Source organism: Bos mutus, chromosome 12, assembly GCF_027580195.1.
Source record: "Bos mutus isolate GX-2022 chromosome 12, NWIPB_WYAK_1.1, whole genome shotgun sequence".
In the NCBI taxonomy this organism is placed as follows: domain Eukaryota; kingdom Metazoa; phylum Chordata; class Mammalia; order Artiodactyla; family Bovidae; genus Bos; species Bos mutus.
Window position 1 is genome coordinate 76,180,007 of NC_091628.1, and position 26,113 is coordinate 76,206,119.

Here is a 26,113-nt window from a genome sequence, read left to right on the forward strand (position 1 = left end):
AGCCATTAAAAATAATACGTTTGAATCAGTTCTAATGAGGTGGATGAAACTGGAGCCTATTATACAGAGTGAAGTAAGCCAGAAAGAAAAACATCAATACAGTATACTAATGCATATATATGGAATTTAGAAAGATGGTAACAATAACCCGGTGTACGAGACAGCAAAAGAGACACTGATGTATAGAACAGTCTTATGGACTCTGTGGGAGAGGGAGAGGGTGGGAAGATTTGGGAGAATGACACTGAAACATGTAAAATATCATGTAAGAAACGATTTGCCAGTCCAGGTTCGATGCACGATACTGGAAGCTTGGGGCTAGTGCACTGGGACGACCCAGAGGGATGGTATGGGGAGGCAGGAGGGAGGAGGGTTCAGGATGGGGAACACATGTATACCTGTGGTGGATTCATTTTGATATTTGGCAAAACTAATACAATTATGTAAAGTTTAAAAATAAAATAAAATAAAAAAAAACAATAATATGACACTATTACTGAAGATTTTATATCAAGCCCCAAGTGCAGATTTACATAGCATTGAGAGTGTTGTCATTCATTTTATTTTGTTCTGTAAGTGTAAATTCAAATGCTCCACAATGTGAGTACAATTGTTTACTGTCTTGCTTTTCAACATACATTAAAATTCTTATTTATAATGATATCCAACACTTGAAACTATGAGCTCATCCCCAAGGGGAAAAAACCATAAATGTGTATTTGATTTCCTTGTCCCTTTTTCCCCCTGTAACTTTGGGTGACCTCTGTAAGCATTCTGAGCCAGTGTTGACTGAGGTTCTTTCAGGCCATATGTCTTCCCCCAAACAGTATTTTGTAGTTCAAAATAAAATGACTGAAAAAGTAACATGAGACACTTGGCTAAGGCCATATACTAGGCGACTTTCTTTACTGAGGGATAATTTAGACAAATGTCACTTTGGGTTTATCCACATATGAAAAGGTTTTCCACACCGTCCTACCTATAATTCAACCGACAGAGGGTCATCTGCACTTCTGCACTTTGTGCTGTCTTGCATTGAGCTCAGCTGCATCTGACTCTGTGCAACCCTATGGCTGTAGCCCGCCAGGCTCCTCTGTCTGTGAGATTCTCTAGGCAAGAATATTGGAGTGGGTTGCCATTTCCTCTTCCAGGGCATCTTCCCAACCCAAGGATCAAACCCACTTCTATATTTGCTACATTAGCAGGCGAATTCTTTATCTTTGAGCTGCCTCAGGAGCCCTTATTGGCTGGCGTTCTTCCTGCTGTGAATTAGTTTAGATAGCTGTCCTCCCAATTGTCTGTCCATGAGCACTGAAGGGCACCTCCTTTTGCCAGGGCTGTGCCAATACATGGGATTCAGGGGACAGCAAGCAGATGCTTTCTTTGCACCAATGGACCCTGGGGCCCAGTAGGAAGAACACGCACTGAATACATCACCATTATTTGAATAAATACCCATGGAAGGAAAAGTGGAAGAGAAATGAAAAGGGTGCTGTGGGGTCATTTATCAGAGGGGTCTAACCTGGGGACGCAGGACAGCCATCTGCATCCTGACTCAGGCCTGGCCTCACTTCAAAACCCCAGAACCTCCTCCACATGTGACAGGAACTAGCTACTAGGCACCTCAGCTCCTCGACTTCCTCTTCCGTAAAATGATGATTATAAAAATGATCACGTACGTTTGGAGTGAAGATTAATTGATTGTATGATAAATAAACATATAGCTATTTAAATGTATATCCATTTAATTTTAAATGCTCATTTAATGTTAAATGTATGTATTGGGCTAGCCAAAACATTCATTCAGTTTTTCTGTAAGATGTTACTGAAAAACCCAAACAAACTGGTTTTGGCCAGCTCAATATATGCATAAGTATGTACTCACGTCTTCCCTGGTGGCTCAGATGGTAAAGAATCTACTTGCAGTTCAGGAGACCCAAGTTGGATCCCTAGGTTGGGAAGAGCCCCTGGAGAAGGGAATGGCAACCTGCTCCAGTATTCTTACCTGGAGAATCCCATGAACAAAAGAGCCTGGCAGAGTACAGTACATGGGGTTGCAAAGAGTCGGACGTGATTGAGCAACTAACACTCACTGATTCATGTACACGCAAAACATATGTACATATGACTTTATTTAGCATCTATTTTATAGAACAAACCCTGATATGTTGTAACTTCCTGCAGTGTAACGTCATTATTTAGCCCCAAAGAAGACACATTCAAGTTAAAATAAAAATCATGGGTAAAATTTATTCTTGTGGGGTGTGAGAGCAAAGAGAATTGGATTGGATTCACCAAAAGTAGAGATGGAAGGTCACATCCAGGCTCCGAGTTAGGGAATAATTAGATTGGAAGACAGCAAAGAAGTCCAGAGGACCCAAGTCAAGGGACCAAGGCAGAGGGTAGTTTGATGAGTCTTCTGGAGGCAGATAGTTTTGTTTTTGAAGAACTAGGAGCACCTAGTTAACAAAGAGGAGGATATAAAGGTGAGACTTTAAGGAAGGCGGGAGGAAATGGGGCAGGACCAGGTTAGCGGAAGAGAAAGGGCTTTCGAGGCTACTAACTTTCTCTGAAAGAAGGAAGGCATCAAAGTTCTTTGTACTGTTCCTCAGGAGGTGAACATACATGGTCATCATTCTGGGTTGGCCACACCATGATCATCCCCTTCAGTTCTTAGTTCTCTGCTTTCACTGAGTAAAGCAAGATTGCTGGTCCTTCAGGAAGCCACTAAGGGGGATTCCTTTCCCTGACAGCCTTACTGCCCCCAGGGAGGAAGCATGAACTTGAGTGAGGTTGTGCCCTTTCCAGGGAAGACCTGAGCTGCCTGCTGACCTCAAGCCCCGTCTCTGGGGCTGAGGAGGTGGGTGCGTAGGTCCCAAAGGAGAACCCGGGTGGCTCAACACAGTGTCCACCGCAGTGTAAGCAGCAGCCTTCCTGAGATGATGTGTGAGTAGAACTCTGAATAAAGGAAGAAAACAAGAGCCTAGGAAAAGAGTTTTCCAAGCAGAGAACTGAACAACTGTGGAAGGCCTGAGGAAGGAAGAAAGCTGTCTATACGGAGGTCTTTACAGGAGAGCTTGTGACTGGAGGACTGTGAGCAGCTGCAGGGGTGTGGAAGGGAGGGGCACTGAGGCGTTGAGAAACTATTATTTCACCTGGTATTATACTATTTTGTTGGATGTGTTGTTATTGTGATGTCTGTCTATTATCTCTTACCTCAACCAACTCAAATTGGCTGTAAGAAAGTGAAGGGTGAGGAAACTTCATATGTGCAACAGAGGGGCTGACTGAAACATAGGTGTGAGCTAGTATCGGATTTTACCAAGTTAGCTCTTAAAATTCCTAAGGTTACATTTTTAAGTTAGGCCCCTCAAAATCAATATTTATAATCAAAAATATTGTTGTTGTTCAGTTGCGAAGTCATGTCCAACTCTGCAACTCCATGGCCTTTAGCATGCCAGATTGCCTTCCTTCACTATCTCACAGAGTTTGCTCAAATCCATGTCTACTGAGTCCGTGATGCTATCAAACCATGTTATCTTCTGCCACCCCTCCTCCTTTTGCAATCAAAAATATGTCTGATGGTTAAAAAAAAAAAGGCTATTCTTTTTTACAATCTGATGATTTTCTTAAAACTTGTTAGTAAAATGAGGGTATTTAAGCAAGGAGAATTGGTTAAAACTCCAACAAGAGCTACAGAGAATTAGTGAGATGGCTAAAAATTAGTGAATTTTGGTCATTAAAAGTCAATTTCAGATCTAATTTTTTGCTAATGTCTTGATAATTTCCTATCTAAATCTTTTGCTAAATTTTATTTCAAATCTATGCTGTGATTACCAAATTAAAGCAAAAATGATTTTCATGGAGCAGAAAGACAATAAATGCTAGATGAAAAGTTAGTGAAACTCTTAAAATAAATTTTTTTAGTTAATCTGTAGGCCAGCAGTGCTACTGTGCAATACTACAAACAACAAAATTCAAATAACTTCAATTACATTCTACAAACATTATTGATAGAAAATGACACAGAGCAGAGATTTATGAGCAGGTTCTTTGTGCTCAGGGGTTTGGATGTGATGAGGGATCAACATATGTGTAAATATTGATACAAATTACTGGATAGTAAGTGTTATATTAGATGTGTGACAGTGGGTGTATATAGTCATCTGTAAGAAAACTGGGATAAACTTGTAAAACAGATGGCATTAAGACTGCATTAAAACTCGAGGTTGATTAGATAAATCTGACCTAGGAGAGCTATAATTTTATATTCAGGAAAATAGAGAATTTAGAAGACATGATCTATACCATTTGTAGACAACAGGAAAAGATAATTAGATAAAATTAGCAGCTACACCGATCGCGAGGCTGTGGGTAAGTTGTTCGGTAAGACAAATGCACAGTCTAAGACTAAATGATTTTTAAAAAGAAGAGGAAATAAAATAACTCAGGTTGTCATAAGTTTTTCTTTTTCCTGTGATGAAAAGAGATAGCCACAACATACAGCCGTCTGCCAAAGTATTAAAACAGAAGCTCCCCTAAAATGGGTTTTATTCAGAGCTGCATTTCTTAAAAATGTTGCTATAATTCAGGCTATCTTGATGCAAGAGACAGCTGGAATTGATAATCGCATTTCTCAAGGCTGTCATTAGTTCTGCAATATTAGCTTGAAATTAGTATGGAGGAGAATGTAAAGTTCATACAGATTTTTGGTTCAGTTCCTTCAGTACATAAAAGATGAAATGACATATTTTAATAAGTTATTCGAACTTGTTTTCTTCAGAGTAGTCTTGATTTTCAAAAATATGTTATTAGAAATTCTTCTTTACTAAGTGTATAGAAATTAATTTATTATAGTCATGTTGAAATCTAATTACAAAAAATATTACTTCCAAAAATATAAAATGCTATTACTTAAAAATATATATTTCCATTGAATTATTTGTGTAAAAATCTTGAAAGGGAGATTTATATATGTCGGTAAAACACATATTAGTACAATGCATATTATATGCAGTAAATAAATGTTGTTGATCAAGCTAAAAATAGCAGTCTTGGTCTCCAGACAGTCAATTCTATGTCCTCCATTGGATCCAATATGGTTACTATTTGCTGTTGCTATTATTTAGTTACAAAGTTTTGTCTGACTTTTTGTGACCCCATGTACTGTAGCCAGCCAGGCTCCTCTGTCCACGTGATTACCCAAGCAAGAATACTGGAGTGGGTTGCCATTTCTTTCTCCAGGAAATCTTCTTGACCCAGGGATCAAATCCACCTCCCCTGCATTGACAGATGCTTCACCACTAGCACCACCAGGGAAGCCCACGGTTACTATTTGTGCTGTGCTTAGTCATTCACTTGTGTCTGATTCTCTGTGGTCCCATGGACTGCGGCCCACCAGGCTCCTCTGTCCATGGGATTCTCCAGGCAAGAATACTGGAGTGGGTTGCCGTGCTCTCCTCCAGGGGATCTTCCCGACCCAGGGATCAAATCCAGGTATCCCACAGTGTGGGAGGATTCTTTACCATCTGAACCACCAGGGTAGCCCACTGTTTACTGCAGATCAAGTCTTTATTAGAAGGCAACCTCATTCCTTCAAGGCCAACTGTGCAGACTCAACATACTAAAGGCATGTCATCAGGCCAAGTTATCTACGGATACTAAAGAATCTAAAGAAAGAATATTTGCTTCAATGATGTAATTACATCTATCTTTTGGTGGACAGGAAGCATTCCATTAATAACAAAAGTGAGAACTATATACAAATATTTTTTTATATTTATGTTCTGTTGTTGTAGACAGCAAATTATGAAAGACAAGATCTTATGTGAACTTTACTGAAAATGCAAAAATGACATTTAATTAACCATAGATATAAAATAATGCTAATAATATAGCTGTGATATTTTCAATTTATGTAATCATTAATGTGACTTCCCTGGTGGCTAAGTGGTAAAGAATCCATCTGCTAATGCAGGAGATGTGGGTTCAGTTCCTGGGTCAGGAAGCTCCCCTGGAGAAGGGACCTACTCCAGTATTCTTGCCTGGGAAATCCCATGAACAGAGAAGCTTGGCAAATTACAGTCCATGGGGTCATAAAAAAGTCAGGCATGACTTAGCAATTAAACAACAGCAGCATAATCATTAATCATAAAATATATTTAATTGTATTTAATTGTATTTTACTAAACAAGACAGTATCTTTCTGACTTCAGGGAGGAATTTCCTTAATAGACACAAAATGTGCCAGTCAAAAGAATGAGTTGATATTCTAGACCACCTTTGAATCAGAACTTCTTTCAATAAAGCACATTTTAAAAAATGAAAAGATGAATCAAAATTCAAAATTCAGAAGAAGTATATACAACTGAAAAGCATTAGAATCCTAAATATATTCTTTATTAAGACAGATATAGTTATTCAGTCCATATCTTGTCAAAAAATGAGTAGACACGCCATCAAAGAGAAAGCATATATGTTCAACTTCATTACTAATTACTGAAATGCACATTACAACTCAAATATGATATAATTTTATATTTTAAATTATGAAAAGAACAAGAGTCTAACACCATGAAGTGTTGGATAGCATGTGGATAACGGGAACTCTTAAGCATTATCTTAGGATGATCAATTGTTAAATTCACTTTGGAAAACACTTTAGCATTTATGTCAAACAATTCAGCAATTCCATGCAGGGTTACATCCAAGATAAATTTCTGTTTATTTGCTTCAAGAGTCAGATATAAGATATTTCAGAGAATACTGCTTCATTCAGTTCAGTTCAGTTCAGTTCAGTCACTCAGTTGTGTCCGACTCTTTGCGACCCTATGAATCCCAGCACGCCAGGCCCCCCTGTCCATCCCAACTCCCGGAGTTTACTCAAACTCATGTCCATCGAGTCAGTGATGCCATCCAGCCATCTCATCCTCTGTTGTCCCCTTCTCCTCCTGCCTCCAATCCCTCCAGCATCAGGGTCTTTTCCAATGAGTCAACTCTTCACATGAGGTGGCCAAAGTACTGCAGGTTCAACTTTAGTATCAGTCCTCCAATGAACACCCAGGCCTGATCTCCTTTAGAATGAACTTTTTGGCTCTCCTTGCAGTCCAAGGGACTCTAGAGAATGGATAAATCATTTGCTGTAGATGAATATAAACAGAAATATTTTATAACAGTAAAAATGAATGGACAATAGCTACATGTGTATCACAGAAAAACATTATAAACCTGAAGCTGAGAACAAAGGAATTCGCATAAGCCCACGTGCAGTGTAAGACCACATTTATATTGCTGTAAATAAAATAAAACTAAAAAAAATGTATTTCTTTACCATGCATTCATATATGATAAAATTATTTACCAAGACAAGAAAAACAGCACAAAATTCAAGATGGTGGTTATTTATTAGTGGAAGGCAGGGGATGGGAGAAGTAGAAAAAACCATGCAAGAGATTATGTTCAATTTTCTGAGTAAAGTGATAGTTTACATGTATTCTAGACATTATTTTTCTTTGCAGCTTAAAATATGCATCATGCTAGCTTTTTTGTTTGTCAGTTATTATATATCAACACATAATAAAAACCTAAAGGCTCTACATATAAACACTTGCAGAGAATTTACCAAAGATACACAAGCAAACACTTGCAAATGTTTTGATAAGAATCATAACCTTCCCCAAATTTTCTTCCATGAAATTACATAACATCTGTTATAGAATGTCAGCTTTATTTTTATATGATTTGTCAAATGCTTTCATGTTGAGAAGCAGGCAAGAATTTTCAGGGGACCATTGGATACAGGCTTTGTGTTAGTGGAAATTAGGCTGGACTACAAATTGGGAAACTCTGATACTTTGGCCACCTGATGCGAAGAACCAATCATTGGAAAAGACCCTGATGCTGGGAAAGATTGAAGGTGGGATAAGAAGCGACGGAGGATGAAATGGTTGGATGGCATCACCGACTCGATGGAAATGAGTTTAAGTAAGTTCCGGGAGTTGGTGATGGACAGGGAAGCCTGGTGTGCTGCAGTCCATGGGGTCGCAAAGAGTCAGACATGACTGAGCAACTGAACTGAACTGAACAAATTGGGAAAAATAGATTCAAGAGAGCTGTACAGTTAACTGTCAGTAAATTTGGGCACATCACTTTAATTTTTCCAACCTCCTCATTAGTGAAACTGGTAATTGAATTAAATGTTCTATCAAGTCCCTTCTAACTCTAAAATTTTACACAATTATGACCTTAATTTGTTATAAGCACAAAGTTTGAAATAACATAGGGCAAACTGGCTTGCTTAAGTATTAAGCTAAACTATGTATACATTTTTGTTTAAAAATACGGTGAAAATTCTTTTTGAAAATTTACTTGGAACTTTTTCATTCAAGGATGTATAAAAATGCCTATTGCATAATTGAATAAAATGTTGATGAAGGTGAAATTATTAGCCACTCAGTTGTCTCAGACTCTGTGTGACCCTATGGATTGTAGCCCGCCAGGATCCTCTGTCCATGGGATTCTCCAGGTCAGAATACTGGAGTAGGTTGCCATTCCCTTCTCCAGGGGATCTTCCCAACCCAGGGATCAAACTCAGGTCTCCCGCATTGCAGGCAGATTCTTTACCAGCTGAGCCACAGGGAAGACCAATAAAATGTTGATACTTGATATAAACATGCCAAATATTAAGGCAAAAATGTAAATCCCTGCTGTAGTGGCAATACTCTGAAGAGTGGCATCAGTGAATGAATTAACTAATGCACTAAGTTGAATATTTGAAGGTTATTTGTACTTACCTGATGTGAGTAATTTTCAATTTGCATATGAATTGAATTAAGACCCAATTTTTCATTTACAAGAAAGAAGTATTAACAACTGAAATTTGATGTTTTCCTACAATTCAAACACTACTTCTGCAGATATTTTTTTTTAAAGGAAGCTGAACAACAACAAAAAGATTTGAAGGGAAGAAGCTTAAAATAAATGATAGGTGATTAAATGCCAGATTTCCTAATATTTCTGTCTCCAAGTCAAATAAAATATGTAACTATGGTTGATTTAATTTTTGAGATTCAATGTTATAATTTATATCCATTAAAATATTAAGGAAGTGTTGAGTGTGATATGCAAGGTATCGTAGATATCACTAAGCAAAATGAAAGTGTAAGCAGATGCATTATCCATTAAATCTAATAATTTCCCCTGGAAACAGATTTTGACAGACTTCTGACTTTTAAGAGAACCATATTATTACTTTGCCTACTATAACTGTCAAATATCTTTAAAATCACAATTCACAATTTTCTTTCACATGCAGCTTTCCCATTAGTTTGTATTATTAGCTTGTATAGTTGGTGTTTCTTCTGTAAAAAAAAAAAAATCAAAATATTTTTCATGAGGACACTTTGGTGATGTTTCATTTACTTGTTTTAATAATTATTTATTTTAATAATTTAATTATTTATTTTAATAATTTTATTTACTTTTGGCTGTGCTGGGTCTCCACTGCTGTGAGGACTTTTCCCTAGCTGCAGCGAGCAGGACCTGCTCTCCAGTTGCAGAGCACAGGCTTCTCATTGTGGTGGCTCCTTTTGTTGCAGAACGTGGGCTCTAGGGGTGCTTGGCCTCCAGCAGTTGTGCAGTACGGGCTTAGCTGCTCCACAGCATGTGGGATCTTCCTGGACCAGGGATCGAACCCATGTCTCCTGCATTGGCAGGTAGATTCTATCACTAAGCCATGAGGGAAGCCCTGTGATATTTTCTTTTAATGGTTACATGTAGCTTTTGGGGAGGTGGGTGTTCACCAGTGAAAATATATGGACATTAAAAATAGTTGAATAACTTTGGTTATAATTTTAGTCTTAAAATAAGTGGTTAAACAGAGGTCACAAATATCTACTCAGATTTCTTCTGTATAAGAAGTGCTTATGAATATATCTGTAAAGGGTGGATATCGACATATAGGTATATGGATACCAACCTGATGTACTCTCTAAGGAAGCACTGAAACTACATTAAGATTTTTAGTGTTACTCAAATTCTTACACGTTACTTTTTCAACAACAAAAAAATTGTTTCCTGTTGTGTTATAGGTGCACTTCTTGAATATTTTACATCCCAACTGGACTCTAAGAGTTTTGATTTTCTGACAATTACATACATTACTTTAGTCTATGACTTTGTGACATATTTTGTTACTGTAGGGTGTCAAGAGTCAGAGTCTTCATTAAAAATTTGTTAAAACATAGATGGCTTTTTTCCATAACCACTGTGTGAATCTTAATTTTGAGAAGCCTTCTTGCAAATGCATGCATTTACATATATTGGAAGATGGGAACATTTGGTAAGAGACTAAGAATAAATCAAAAGTAAGAATAAATGGGGGATAATTGATCAGAACTACTGGAAAATGCTTTCTGAAGAGAACAATACAATTATTTTCACATGCGTCTGCAATTCTTCTCATTATGTCGTTCATAGAATTTGATAAGCAAGGATTGATGAGCATCTTTTCTGATGCAATGCTTTTGGAAGAATTGGAGAATTGAGTAAAAGAAAAAGGGTAAAATCCTGTTTCTGATGGTGCTTCATGTCAGTATCCTTGCAGTTTACTTATATTACCCATGAGAGCTCATTGTGAAAATACACAAGGGTGTCGTCCAGGTTGGACACGGGTTTCTGTCATGATGCCTTTGGATCAGTGGCAATAATCAGTCAGCTTCTCTACAACATCCTGCTGTAAAGAACATCCCCGATGGACCCTTGGACTTCTTTACTCTTTGGACAGCTGAGATGGTCCCTCAAAAGCAGATCACTTTGTACAATCACTTTGTTCATTTTGGTTCATCTGTGACTTCTACCCCAAACTGTTTTCATCCAAGCAATTTCTGTACTTTAACTAAAATCAATTGACACTTGTACTAAAAATTGCCTCAATAACTGAGTGTATGACATATATGATTTGTAATTTTTTCCTAATTTTCATGAATATAAGAAGCACATCAGTATGTCTAAGATGTGCTAAAAGTGAACATTACAGCCTCTAATAAGGTAGCATTTTTAATCAGTAAAAGGAAATGTTGATCATTTTTAAACTCAGCATTAGGTGCTTCTTGACCGTTTCCTGCAAGACACTTGAGAACATCTGTATAGCTATCACTATAGAGGAGTGCTCTCAAAGCCAACTCTCATCAAGCAGTTTTCCTGTATTACACTGGCAGTGTTATACCGGCATAGTAGAGAAAAATGATAAGTTTGATGTCTATCAAAGGGTCAAATACCATGGTTGTACTTGTGATGCCTTAAATAGGTGGATGGTATGTTTTAGATGTTATATTATCCACTGTGGTGTGTGTATGTATCTGTAAAAGTTCTCAGAATTCTGTTCTCCATTTTGAAATGTGTAATTTTCCTAAACATGCAAGATGCTGAATTTTTGCTATGAAAATGTCATTGTCATATGTAATTGATAGCTGTAAACTGCTACAGAGAAGGATATAATTTTTAACGGGAATGGCTTAGCTAGAGACCAATTAGTACTAAGGCAAATGAGAAGCAATTTCACAATCAAAATGCCATCAAGGGTTTCCTTATGTCTCTGGCCTTTTTTTATGAGTCTTTTAATGTGTATATCATTAAAAAGAGGCTAAATTATTCAGGTTTGCTCATATTCACGTATCAGTAAGTGATAGTTATTTGAAGAACAATGTTTATTATAAAGAGAGTAAAAAGAAAATTACTAAGTTTTTTAACTATATTATTTTTTTTTAGGCTATACCCTACAACATATGGGTTCTTAGTTCCCCGACCAGGGACCGAACCCCTGCCCCGCTGCCTTGGAAGCAGAGTCTTAACCACTGGACTATGAGGTAAGTCCAAAACTATGAAGTTTTATGAAAATACATTTTTTGAGCTTTGTGCAAAATATATTTAAGTTTCTACATAGTCAAACTCATTTATTATCAAGTAGTCAGAAAATATAGAGAAAATAATAAGAGTATAAATGGAGCAACAGATGCAAGAAAAAGAACTAACAATGTGATTTTTTTTAAGTGTGCTTTCTGATCCTTCTCAACAAAATTATTTCTATTTGTTAGAAAATTTGCCTATTTATTTTTTTATTTTATTTCGGTGCTTGAAATTAACATGCATACTGAATTATATAATTAGATTAAATGTTTATATATATATTAAAAAACTTGATGAAAAATGTAAAAATGAAAATGAATTAGAGGATGACATTTAGCTCAGCATAAAAAAAATTTAAGGAACAAAATGGTTAGCTTTATCTTACTATTTCCATAAATTGGTAATGGTTAATTCTTCACAAATAGGCACCTAATTGACATTTAATCAAGCATACACAAGTGTATGTTAAATATAAATTAATTACTGTATGTTAAAAATACTGTAATTTTATGGTGTGTAAACATGTAAGTACATTTTAGTTACCATTTAATTACTGATTTCACAGAATATAAATGTATAATTACCTAACTAACAATTCTCTACCTTTCTAAGGAAAGCATTTTTCAGGTTAAATATGAAGTAAAATTAATTAGATGTTATTTCTACAATAATACATAAAAAGTTGTAAGTGATTTGGCCCATCTATTTCACTTCTGAATTAACTCATCCCCACAGTAATATATGTGGAAATTCTAATGTGCAGAAAGACTACTTATAAATGCACAGTTATATGATTGTGTTTTGATTGCTTGGCCCAATGCAACAGCATACTCATGTAAAAAGCCAAGAAATATGTCCTGGGGTTATAAAATAAAATATTTTCTATTTACAAAGTTCAGTTAAAAAATAAAGGTGAGTAAACAGCATACCAAAAATATCTTTTAAAATGTCTATTTCCACAAGTAATGCAACAGTATAAATCATGTTAGAGAATTTTGAATTATTATCTTTTTATCGATTTTACCCCATTACTGCTTTTTTTTTTCCTAAATACTGGTTTTCCTCTATAATTTCCTTTTCCATTTTCTTTTATGTGCTCAAATAAGCAACCTTAAATTTGATGTGGAAGAAAATTGTGTTGCACACTGACCTCAATTAGTTTAACCCTGGATAGCAATTCTTTTCTTTTTGTCAGATGTTAGAAACTTTGTGTGTAGGTTCTGGGTGTTGAGCACACAAACTCTAGAGCTGGAAGTAAGTTGTCAAGCAAGCTAATTCCAGACAAAATTCTGTCACACATGTGAGGGTTAACCAGCACCTAGGAAGGAGAAGGAAATGGCAACCCACTCCAGTGTTCTTGCCTGGAGAATCCCAGGGAAGGCGGAGCCTGGTGGGCTGCTGTCTATGGGGTCGCACAGAGTCAGACACGACTGAAGCGACTTAGCAGCAGCAGCAGCAGGCAGGAAATCCCTTGCTTCGCTGCCTTTATTGTAATCCCTAGGACTCCTAGCACAGCTCTTCATATGCTAAGGCACCACCTCGGGTGACGGGTTCACAGGAAGCAGCTGCAGCAATGTTGCAGAAGCAGGGAGAGAGTGAAGGACAGGGAAGCCTGGTGCACTGCAGTTCACAGGGTCACACATGACTTAGCGACGGAACAACAACAAGGGTTCAACGAACCTCACTGGAGTCAGAGTCTCTGTTGAATGACTTCATGGAATCCCAAAGCCACATTTCCACTTGAAAAGATCAAGACTTGGGACTCAGAAGAGCTCATGGATCATGGAAGATGGCTGTGATGCTTGGACAATATTTCAAGTCAGTCCTTTTAACATCCATATGGCTAATCATCAAGCCAACTAGTGTTGATCAAGATAAAGACAGCTGAAGACTTACAGTAACAGGTAACTGCACTGTAATTTTCTGACTGTAGTCTACCGACTGGAGTACATCAAATATTAACAAATATTCATAGATTGCCCATGACTGCAAATAGCCACCTGTGAATATATGGAACTGCACAATCGGAAATATTTGAAACTGAATTACAGACAGTGGCAGTATATGTTTTGTAACTATATTACATAGAAAGATCATTTTAACTTGCCCAAGTAGTCTATGAACAAAGTTGAAATGTAGGTCTCTGCCTCATCTAAACAAAACATTCTGAAAGGTCTGAGGGGTGTCCAAAGTAAGGTTAACCTACAAGCTCTTGCCTAAATAAGTTTATTATAATCTGATTTTGGAAACAAGATTTGAAAAATAGTTAGAGGCAGAGAAAAGTAAAGTTACCTAATGAGTAATGGAAATCCATGTTTGAAGTGGTCAGTTGCTTAATATAAACATAAGCCCAGAAAGATTTCAAAAAAAAGTGGGGGGAAGTGCAATTATTTAGAAAGTCTTCATGGAATACTTATGATGAGAATTATGAAAGAACTCATGGCCAATTGCAAATCTTAAGAGGTAATAAAGCCTTTTATTTTTCATTCAGGAGATGCTTGAAGGAAGTCTTACTTCGGTAAAGATCCTGGCAGTAGGCACTGATACCACAGTGAGAGGAAGGAGTAACTGTATCTTAATGTTTAAGATGATAGAGGATGAGATGGTTAGATGGCATCACTGACTCAATGGACAAGAGTTTGAACAAACTCTGGGAGATAATGAAGGACAGAAAAGCCTGGTGTGCTGCAGTTCATGGTGTTGCAAAGAGCTGGACACAACTTAGCAACTGAATGAACGAACAAATCTTTGTTTATTCATCTCCCCTTAATGTCGTCCCTGGTAGCTCAGCTGGTAAAGAATCTGTCTGCAATGCAGAAGACCCGGGTTGGATTACTGGGTCAGGAAGATCTGCTGGAGATCCAATAGGCTACCCACTCCAGTACTCTTGAGCTTCCCTGGTGGCTCAGGAGGTGAAGAATCCTCCTGCAGTGTAGGAGACCAGGGTTCAATCCCTGGGTTGGGAAGATCCCCTGGAGAAGGGAAAGGCAACCCACTCCAGTATTCTTGCCTGGGAAATCACAGGGACAGAGGAACCTGGTGGGCTACAGTCTGTGAGGTCTCATGGAGTCAAATACAACTGAGCAACTAACACACACATGCAATGTCTTCTAAATAGCATTTTCTAAAAGACCTTGGACATTGGAATCAGACAAATCTAGGTTCATTTTTTATCTCGTATTGAGAATTTGCATTAATTATCTAAACTGTCATCTATAAAATGGAGATAATAAGCCCTACATACAGAGTCATTTGAAATGCTAAATAAGGGATTGTATGTAAAATTCCCGGCATGCTGCAGTCCATGGCCTCGCAAAGAGTCGAGGTGACTGAGAGACTGAACTGAACTGACGTACAGTTCCTGAAACATTTAAGTTGTTTTGGTGAATGAATGAATGAGAGAGTAGAAAGAAGAGTTCAAAAGGACTTGTAGGTTTCTGGCTAATTCCGATGAGCGAATGACAAAGCTCTTTCTAAGGTGGGAAAGAAGGGGCAGGTAATACTGGGACAAGAGGGCAGTTCGTTTTTGGACATGCTGAGTGTGGGGGATTTGCAGGTCATTTGTTAGAAATGTCCACTAGGTTCAGATCAGATTAGTTGCTCAGTCGTGTCCGACTCTTTGCGACCCCATGAATCGCAGCATGCCAGGCCTCCCTGTCCAACACCAACTCCCAGGGTTCACTCAGACTCATGTTCATCGAGTTGATGATGCCATCCAGCCATCTCATCCTCTGTCGTCCCCTTCTCCTCCTGCCCCCAGTCCCTCCCAGCATCAGTCTTTTCCAATGAGTCAACTCTTCACATGAGGTGGCCAAAGTACTGGAGTTGCAGCTTTAGCATCATTCCTTCCAAGAAATCCCAGGGCTGATCTCCTTCAGAATGGACTGGTTGGATCTCCTTGCAGTCCAAGGGACTCTCAAGAGTCTTCTCCAACACCACAGTTCAAAAGCATCAATTCTTCAGCGCTCAGCTTTCTTCACAGTCCAACTCTCACATCCATACATGACCACTGGAAAAACCATAGCCTTGACTAGACGAACCTTTGTTGGCAAAGTAATGTCTCTGCTTTTGAATATGCTATATAGGTTAGAAGTGATAAAATTTAGAAGTGTGGCTTTGGATTCCACTTTCAATTTCAAGAAAATACATTTCTATTAGATTATTTGGTTATTATATATACATGGTATTTCCTTTCATGTTACAAAGTAGAAAACAAATGATTTTGAGAGAAGTTTTTAATGAAAGTCTGCTTTCTAAGAACAGGTATTTTAGTCAGGGGAGAATTTTATTTTATTTTTGATTGGAGGATATTTGTTTTGCAGTGTTGTGTTGGTTTCTGCCAACAACTCAAATCAGTCATATCCCCTCCCTCTGGAGCTGTTATCCCCTTTCCCAGTCAGGGGAGAATTTTATTTACTGATGACTACAAGATACTTTGGGACCTTTAAATAAATTTAGTTTTGATTTCCAAAAATAAATAAATAAATAAAAATAAATAGCATTTTAAAATAACATTCATATATTTTAATTACATGAGTATGAAAAAAACACATTTTTGTCTTCTGTTTTGTAGGATTGCTTTAGACCTGCTGTTTTCAAGCTATTTGGTCTCTACATCTGAACAAAATATTGAGGACTTTAAAGAGCTCTTGCTTTCCTGAATTATACCTACCAGTATTTACCACATAGAATCAGAAGAAAGTTAAATAATATTTTTATTTCATTAAAATAGCATTGCAAAATGCATTATGAGATAATATACATTCTTTAAAAATAATGCCGTCTTCCAAAAAATCAAGAAGAATAACATTGTTTTACATTTGTGTATATCTCTTTAATAACTGACTTAATATTAAAAACCTGTTTTCTCCTATCCACTTCTGCATTCAATATGTGGCAATTCATTGTTTTAAAGCATATGGGGAAAAATCTGGTCTCACACAGATATGTAGCTGGAAACTCTTTCAGATAATTAAGGATATTATTTTTTGTTATCACACCAAAGGCTGATAAACAGAATGTAAAAAAAAAAAGCAATCTAATGTATAATCTAAAAGCATATTAATACATTTTCAACTGCTTTATATGAAAAGCCAATGTTCTATCTTGCACTTTGAAGAAATCTTTTACCCAGTAATGGTTTTACAACATCACCCATTGGTCATTTGGAAAATTGGTTCACTGGCTTATATTAAAACTTTTCCACACTTGGATACAATTTACTATTTAATCCAAAACAAACATCACATTCACTTTCTCCAATACTTAAAGAAGAGCTTTTAAGTATTGGAAAGCTGTAAAGTTTATGATGATATACAGACATTTCCTAAGATTCTGATTATCCCTTGAAAGTTTTACTTTTACCCTTGGTAACACCTGCTGTGACTTGCTCTCCCCAAGTGACAGACGGACTTCCTTCATTTTTTAGGAAGTCTGCCAAATACCCAACTGTGAACAATCTTAGTTTTCTCTCAATGGTCATTTCAAGTAAAAGCGATGTTCCATAAAAAGAGAAAGGGTGACCCAGGGCACGGGTAATAGACATTTTGGGGGCTTTTCACTCCACACCTGTGTGCAGCCCAAAGACTTTCAGATACTTTTCATTTTCCCACATATTCCTAAGTAATATTTTTTTAAAAATGTACATAAGCCTCAAGGTTAATGACGTTAAGAACTTGTATTTACTTGGTCAGGATATTCTTATGTGAACTGACACTTTGGTTTTTCCTGGGACCAAGAGGGAAAACAGAAAGTGTGTGTTCACTGTTTACAAAAGCCAGGACATGGAAGCAACCTAGACGTCCATCAGCAGATGAACGGATGAGCAAGCTGTGGTACATGAACACAATGGAATATTACTCAGCCATTAAAAATAATGCATTTGAATCAGTTCTAATGAGGTGGATGAAACTGGAGCCTTTTATACAGAATTAAGTCAGAAAGAAAAACACCAATAGAGTATATTAATGCATATATGTGGAATTTAGGAAGATGGTTACAACGACCCTATACGTGAGACAGCAAAAGAGACACAGATATAAAGAACAGACTTTTGGGCTCTGTGGGAGAAGGCGAGGGTGGAATGATTTGAGAGAATAGCATTGAAACATGTATATTACCATATGTGAAATAGATCACCAGTCCAGGTTCGATGCATGAGACAGGGTGCTCAGGGCTGGTGCACTGGGATGACCCTGAGGGATGGGATGGGGAGGGAGGTGGGAGGAGGTTTCAGGATGGGGGACACGTGTACACCCATGGCTGATTCATGTCAATGTATGGCAAAAACTACTATAATATTATAAAGTAATTAGCCTCCAATTAAATACATTAATTTTTTTTAAAGTACATGTTCAGTACAGTTGGCACCAGTTTCCCCACTCCTGTAAGGCAGCATCACTAAACACAGCCCCACAGTAAACACAGCAAGGGTGTCTTAGCTTTAGCATGAAAATAGCTTTATCCTGCAGACCCCTTGGATAGTTTTGGAAATTTCCCAGGAGTTCCAAACCACACTTTGAAAACCACAGCTGCAGAGTTACAGGAAAATGGACAAAATCACACATTCACACACACACACACACACTATATATATTTAAACAAACAATTTTTGTAATTGAAGTGTAGTCGATTTGCAATGTATTAGTTTCAGATATAGAACAAAGTGATTCAGTTATGTACCTGTATCTGTTCTTTTTCAGTCTTTTCCCTCATAGGTTACTACAAGATATAGAGTATAGTTCCTTGTAGTAAATAGTAGGTCCTTGTCGTTTACCTATTTTATATATGAAGGTGTTAGTCGCTCAGCAGTGCTTGACTCTGTGCAACTCCATGGACTGTAGCCCACAGCAGGCTCCTCTGTCTATGGGATTTCCCAAGCGAGAGTACTGGAGTAGTTTGACATTTCTTTCTCCAGGGGATCTTCCCAACCCAGGGATCGAACCCAGGTCTCCCCATTGTGGGCAGATTCTTTGCTGTCTGAGGCTTTAGGGAGCTCCCCATATATTTTATGTATAGTTGTGGGTATATGTCAATCCCAAATTCTCATTCTATTCCTCCTCCCCTCCTTTTCCCCTTTGGTAACACAAGTTTAGTTTCTATGTCTTGTGAGTTTATTTTTGTTTTGTTCCTGTGTTCATTTGTATCATTTTGTTAAATTCACTATATTAATGATATCATATACTTATATTTGTCTAACTTCACTTAGTATGATCATCTCTAGGTCCATACACTCTTGACCACGTCCATTTCCCCTCTCACCAAAACTGTTTTTCACCATCTCTGCTACAGCAGGTTGATGAGTAGAATGACTGGGAACAATATTGAGGTTTTTTCTTCCTACAAGTTCTAATAACAGGGCTGAAAACAATTTTATTCTGATTTTTTTAAACTTATTTGTCTTTTCTTTTCCTCAGAACAAGCCCACTCAGGCAGCCACACTTATGTGGTTGCTATTTTTGTAAAGGAAGTTACAGACTCTGCCCCAAATACCAATTCTGCTAGATTTTCTGAAAACCCAAATTTGCTAAAAATGTGTGTCCCTGAGATTGCCACATTACCTCCTTCAGCGTGTTGTGACAGTCTCATGAAATGATGCAAGGAAAGCTCAAACTGTGACTGAAGCTTTCCAAGCAAATCCTCCTCCCTATCCTGCCCTCCTCCTCCCCTGGCTCCTCATCCTCCTTTACCATCATCCCTTTCTCCCCACCTCCTCCTCCTCCCCTTCCTTTTTCATTCTGGAACTTTCTCTGAGCTTAGCACGGTGACCGGCACATGACAGATAACAGGGGTGTAATAACGGTGCATCCGGTAGGTGACTTCTGAATTCAGTTGGCTCTCAACTTTTCCTCATCATATCCTTGCATCCTCTTTGTAGTACAAAGGTGGGATCTTCTTGGATTTTAGCAATGTGGCTTTTCCTCCCTTATTTTTGCTGCTGGAATAATGACCCATTATATTCCAAAGTTCACGACCTGGAGTTTTTTTCAGTGTCCACTATACTTGGGCATCATTAGGCACAAATAGAACAAAGGACCATAAACATATTTACTGAAAGTAAGCTGAAAAGGAAAATAGTAGTTTCTACACAGGATGCCACAAGTTTGGGCCCTTTGGTCAAGCACTGGACTTTGACGGGAGCTAACAGATTTTATATGCACTTTTACTGACCTTGTCTTTGAAAGGTTTTATATGAAAGCCACTCTGACATTTTTCAATACTTCAGAAGCCAGAAAGAATTGTGTGTGTGTGCTTTTCACTTGAGTGGTGAGGATTTTTAAATGTAAGTTTGTGCCTATGAATATATGCATTCTTCTAATGCAAGGATATGAATGATGCCAACGGAAAACAAAATTAGTTCATTGACATAATATTAATTCTGGAACTAACTTATTCTCTTCAGGTCTCTTGCACAGTTACCAATGCATCATGTCCCAAGGAAAAAAGGCATTTTGGAAAATGAATAGCACATGTGAAATTTGTTCTTAAATAACTATTTTAGGAAGAGTGAGAAGACACCCGAAGTATTCAAGTGGAAGAAGTACTTTAGGGCAATTTTAAGCTTCTATTTTCAGAGAAGGTATAACTGAGATAAAAAGAAACATATTTAAGTACCATGATGCAGGTATATTTGTAAATTGCCAACACCAGTGATCTGAACTTAAATTTCAGTGTATATGTTGTGTTTCTTATAATAAAATATCGTAAGTTCATCTGAATGCTGTTTTATTTTTGCAGACATGTTTGTGTTGCTAATCGATGGGACTCCGAAATCATAAGGAAAAGGAATATTCAAAGGTAGCCAGTTTTATAGAGCCTGGAATGGATGTCCTGGAGCATCATCACTCTCTCCTATTTGATACATCGGTCACACACAGAAATGTGCATCTCAGAGGACAAGCCTGAACTCTGCGGTGTGGTACAGAAAGCATGTGATTTGGAATCAAGAGACGCTGCATTTAAAACATAGCCCTGCTCTCTCGTAGTTCTGAATCCCTGACAATTTACCCTCCTTAACCATCTCTGAAGAACAAATAGTCAGAAGAAAGCTCCCGGAACTTAGTAAATACACAGTAATAGCTTGCTCCTTCTAATTCCCTTCTAGTTCCACACATATTTGCGACCTTAATTTTCGAGTGAACTATTTTAAGCTCTACTCAGTTTGTAGTTATTCTTTCAGAGAATTTCTTTCACCTTTGACAACCTAAAATCATGTTAAGTCGCCACTGTTTGAAGATATCATTCTTTAACCATTTTGTTTCATTGAATTTCTAGGATGTTTATAGTTAGCCAATGCTTTGAAACCATTGCAGTGAGCATCATTTGGCATGTATATTTCCACACTGTGCCATTGTCTCAATAAAAGAAACTCCTCAAAGTAGAACTTGGTTGGTCATTGCTTTACTCAACTACAGTTTGATTTATATAGCAACAGAGCTCTCCAAATTTGTGATGAGTTGCTCTATTTTTAAATAGTGCGTGATTTATTGTATTAAATGATGGAAGATTTCAGACTCATTTCTTCAAATGCTTACTAATTCTATGCTTTATAGGATTTTTAGATATTTGCTGAGCTAAGAGACAATTAGATTTTTAATTTAAAAATTGCTTTCCTTAGTTATTTGATTACTAGTAGGGTTAAATATCTTTTTATATGATGTTAATTTTACTTTGATATTGGTTATCCATCCCTTTAAAAAAGCTTAGTAAGACTTTTTCATATTAGAGATATAATAATTTTTCATATTTATTTTATACAATAAATGCATTTTTAAAAATTTGGTCTTTTAACCTTGATTATGATTTTTTATGCAAACTATATTTTTTATTTTAGAATGTTAAAATTGTAAACTGTAAATTTTTATGCATCCTAATATTTTTATTATCCATTTATTCATTTAATATCCCATCCTTTTGGAATTCTTTTGATATTTTATGTTAGAGGATGAAACTGTTGTATTTTCCATATATTCTAGAGTTCTAATGCCATTTTTGATAAATTTATTTTTTCTCCTTAAAAATGATTTTTGAAGGATATTAAATCTAGTATAATATTTTGGAATTGTCATTTAGATCTCTTCTGAGAATTCTATTAGCAGATTTCTTAAAAAATTAAAAGCATTTTAAATTGCATTATTTATTCATCATTTTTTTCTACATCTATATGGAGCATTGGTCATAATCAGGATACTATGCTAGGTACCATGGATGGATAAGAGTCAGAGAGGAGTAGAGAAATGAATATAATGCTGACCGTGTTCTCCAATGCAAATGCGCAATTGATAGATACCAAACACAGGATCAGAAACAATTCAAAGGATATACAAATACATCTTATTAGGATTCAGGAAACGAAGAAGAAGATGCTTTGATGATAAGAAGAAAATATTTAATGTGACTTCTAAATTCTGAGTATAATAATGAAAACTAAGAGAAGGAAAAAAAATTCTAGTTGAAGGAAATGTTGCAAAAGACTAAGAGGAAATGACAGATATGTTCTTGAAAACAAAACCAAACCTAGATTATAGTTACACTCAGATGAATGAATGGCAGAGAAGGCTTAAAAGAAAAGTCTGGGATAGAGACCTGAGGGCTTTATTACGAGTATCAGATTCAGTTCAAGTTTAATTAATTAGTGAATGAGAAGTCACGGAAGTTTTATGATGAAAGTTTTAGGAATTTTGATATGCTCAAATTAACAGTTAAGACCAGTGTCAATTATAAAGCATTTGGCAAAACCAGCATAGGTTCCTAACAAACAAATTGAAGAGAGGCATAATTCCTTGACATATGACATTTTGAATGCTTTGATGACATTTCTTACCTTCTTTAGAAACAGAAAAGCATACTTGATTTTAATATAATTCAATGTGAAAAAACTAATCAGTAAATGTTACAGAAGATTTGTCAGTGTTTCTTAAAATTTGATATCCATTGCCCTTTAGTGAATTATACATATGTAATAATTTGAAAATAATAAAGTAAAACATCTAAAGTGTATTTTAGTTAAAAGAATAGTTATTATACCAATGCAAGAGATGTCATCTTTTATAAAAAATTACCTTTGTCAGTTGTATTAGTCAATTAGCTAAATCATAACTCATGATAACACTGATAACAAAACAACAATAAGACTTCAGTGCAAGTAGTCATTGAGTGTTTCCTCCTTAAAACGTTCTGCACATATCAAGACTAAATTAATATCCTTAGCATATATTATTTTATTTGACTTTAAAGTAAAATATCTGCTAACATGAAAGAGAATAGCAGTTCACTTTTCATAGGCATAACTACATGTTATATCTAACATTGTACCTTGATTAAAAAATCTTGCTAAGAGCCTTTTTTTCTAATTTCAAATGCTATTTATTTATCATTAACCTCTCAGAAATATTGTGACTTGTGCCTTTTAATTATGGCAAAAACCACCACAATATTGTAAAGTAGTTAGCCTCCAATTTAAATCAATTAATTAAAAAATAAATTCAGTTTAGTTCAGTCAAAAAAAATTATTACAACTTTGACTCCCAATAATGCCTTTGTAGCTATGTTCTCTTCTCTTCCTTAAAAGATAAATTAGTTTTGTATGAGAAATATTATTTTTAACTTATTCTTGAAAAATTTAATTGATTCTTTTTTATGAAAATGAATGCTGCAATGGATTCTTTCTGTTTGACAAAATTTTATAACACACATTGTACTTGGGATCACTGGACCAATAATAGTTTTCACATATTACCATCATGCTTTATATTTGAGATTTAATAGAATCATCACAGTCAAGTACTGAATTTATCTCACCCTATTCAAATTCACATTTCTCACAGTGAAGTTACCTTATTACTTTTACTATTTAATGAGGAGTAGTTTTAAATTATTGTTCTTATCAGTGTTTTATGTTTTAATTAAACACTTTAAATGATATAATCATTTTGGTAGACATAACTAATAATAATAAGCAGAATGCAAATTTAAGAAAAAAACAATGACATCCAAATTATATTAAAAATATTCACAAACTTACTCTTGGGTGTCAGTCACGATGAGCTGAACAACGTGGATCGTATAACTTGTATATAACCTTACAGAGCATAACAGTTTCAAAGTCTAATTGATTTTGTGAAAAACAAGAGTAAACTTTCATTCTACGATATTCAATGAAATCAGGGACATGCTTTCATCCATTTTTTTTTTTCTTCAGAAGCCAACCTTCCGAGCATAATTTGAAAAGCAGTAAGACTCCTGTTCTTCCCTCAGTATTATCCATTTGCTCCTATTACTTCCTTTATGATATCAGATGTGGCAGCCAATCCACTCTTTCTAGACCACCAGAGATGTTTTGAGGCTTACTTTCTTTCTCCTTTCTTTTGACAATGACAATGTTCGTGTCATCCTCTTAGAATGACTGACCCAGTGGTGGTGGATTCCTTCAAGGAGTACAGCAACTTAAATAATAATGAACACGATGGCAGTGCTAAGGTGTAATTCTAGATGGATGAGCCCCACCTCTCCCAAGAAGTAAAAACCATTAGCTTCTAATTTCCCTTTATGGACTGGATTATAGATAACAATGAACAATGGCAAGGAAATCCACATGTCCTATGAAATACAGACGTCCTGCTAAATCTACTTAATCAGGACATTTATCCTTTTCTGATAGTATCTTCCCTTAAGTTTACAAGAATGTATTTCCTTTTATTTATCAGTTCTGTGTTTAACTAAGTAATTTATTGACGATTTTAATCTATTTATAAACAACTCATGAGTGGAAAATAAAGTCAAGCATTGACGGAATATGTCTGTTGCTAAAAGCATGACTTACTATCTTAGCATTTAGGTCATGACTGTGTATAATTTCTCCGGTGAGGTAGTGATCAAGGTACAGTCAGAATTAAGTCAGCAGATTAAGCTTTCTGCCCCCTTCTGCGAATCCCAGTGGAGCCTTACTAATGCAGATATTAACACAGGGAAAAACTGGATAGGAGGTATATGAGAACAATCTGTATGATCTTCAAAACTTTTCTGTAAGTGTAAAGCTATTCTAAAATAAAAGGTTTATTTTTTTAAAAAGTTGAGTCAGCAGAGAGTCAGGAACTTTCCTGCCTTAAATTGAAAGGGGGAACACAGGCAGAAATGAGAAAACCCTGGAAACACATTTAGCTACAGAAAATGAAACCCAAGAGTTAAAGTGGCTGGTAGAAAACACCCCTAAAACCATGGAGACACTGCAGAGAGGGGAGTGGAACTTGAAGACCAAGTAATAAGCAGTGTTGAGCATCGCAGAGCATGGCAAGCTTAGATGTGAGTTTAGTAGTGAAAATGGGTAAAAGCTTGGACAAGAGAGAGCGAGAGAGCAACCAAAAGATTAAGGAGGAAAGCTTCTCCAATATCCAAACGGATTCTGATGAGTGAGTGTTTCCAGATGGTGTTGGACTAGACTTAGTCCATTCTGTTTGTTCTTTACTTGCTCTGGTTATAAAGAGCTTCTTTCCTGGTCTCCAAGGGGTGGTTGATTCAACTTGTAATAGCTGAACTCGTAGGTCAGGAAAGAAAAGACTGTGGGAAACTCATTAGTGATGAGACGAAGAGGATTTGAAAAGGCTACGTATGAGCAATCCACAGTGGGGAAAAAACAAAGGAAAAACAGACACAAGAAACGTTTATAATGCTGAGTTAGGATACCTTGGTAACTGCACACAGAAGGCAAGGAGAGAGCAAACCATCCTACAAGATTCTGAGTTTGAATGATGGGGACACAAGAGGGTGAAGCAAGACATTGCAGTGAGATGCAGACACGCTTCATTTAGAGTTGTAAGACTGCACCCGGGGGTGGCGGACATCTGCCAAGCATTTGAATATATGGGTTGAGAAAACTGGAAGGAATCAGGGTTGAAGACACTCATGTCCACGATCGGGAATGGATGAGATTATTAATGCAGAGTTTTATGGCAGGAATATGATATAGGGCAGATGTTTGAAAAACATTTAGGGGCTAAGTTTATGAAGAGAAGCCAGTTGATGAAATGGAAGACGCAGTGGTCCAAGAAGTTGGAGACTCTGGAATATGCACTAACGTGTGAGTTTAAGGAGATCTTTCCAGGGCATTTCTTTAATTTCCAGGGGAGGTGCCTATAGCTTTGCATGAAATCTTCACTGTGTGTGTTAGAATGAAAGAGGGGCAGTTACACATAATCATTGTATATATCATCAT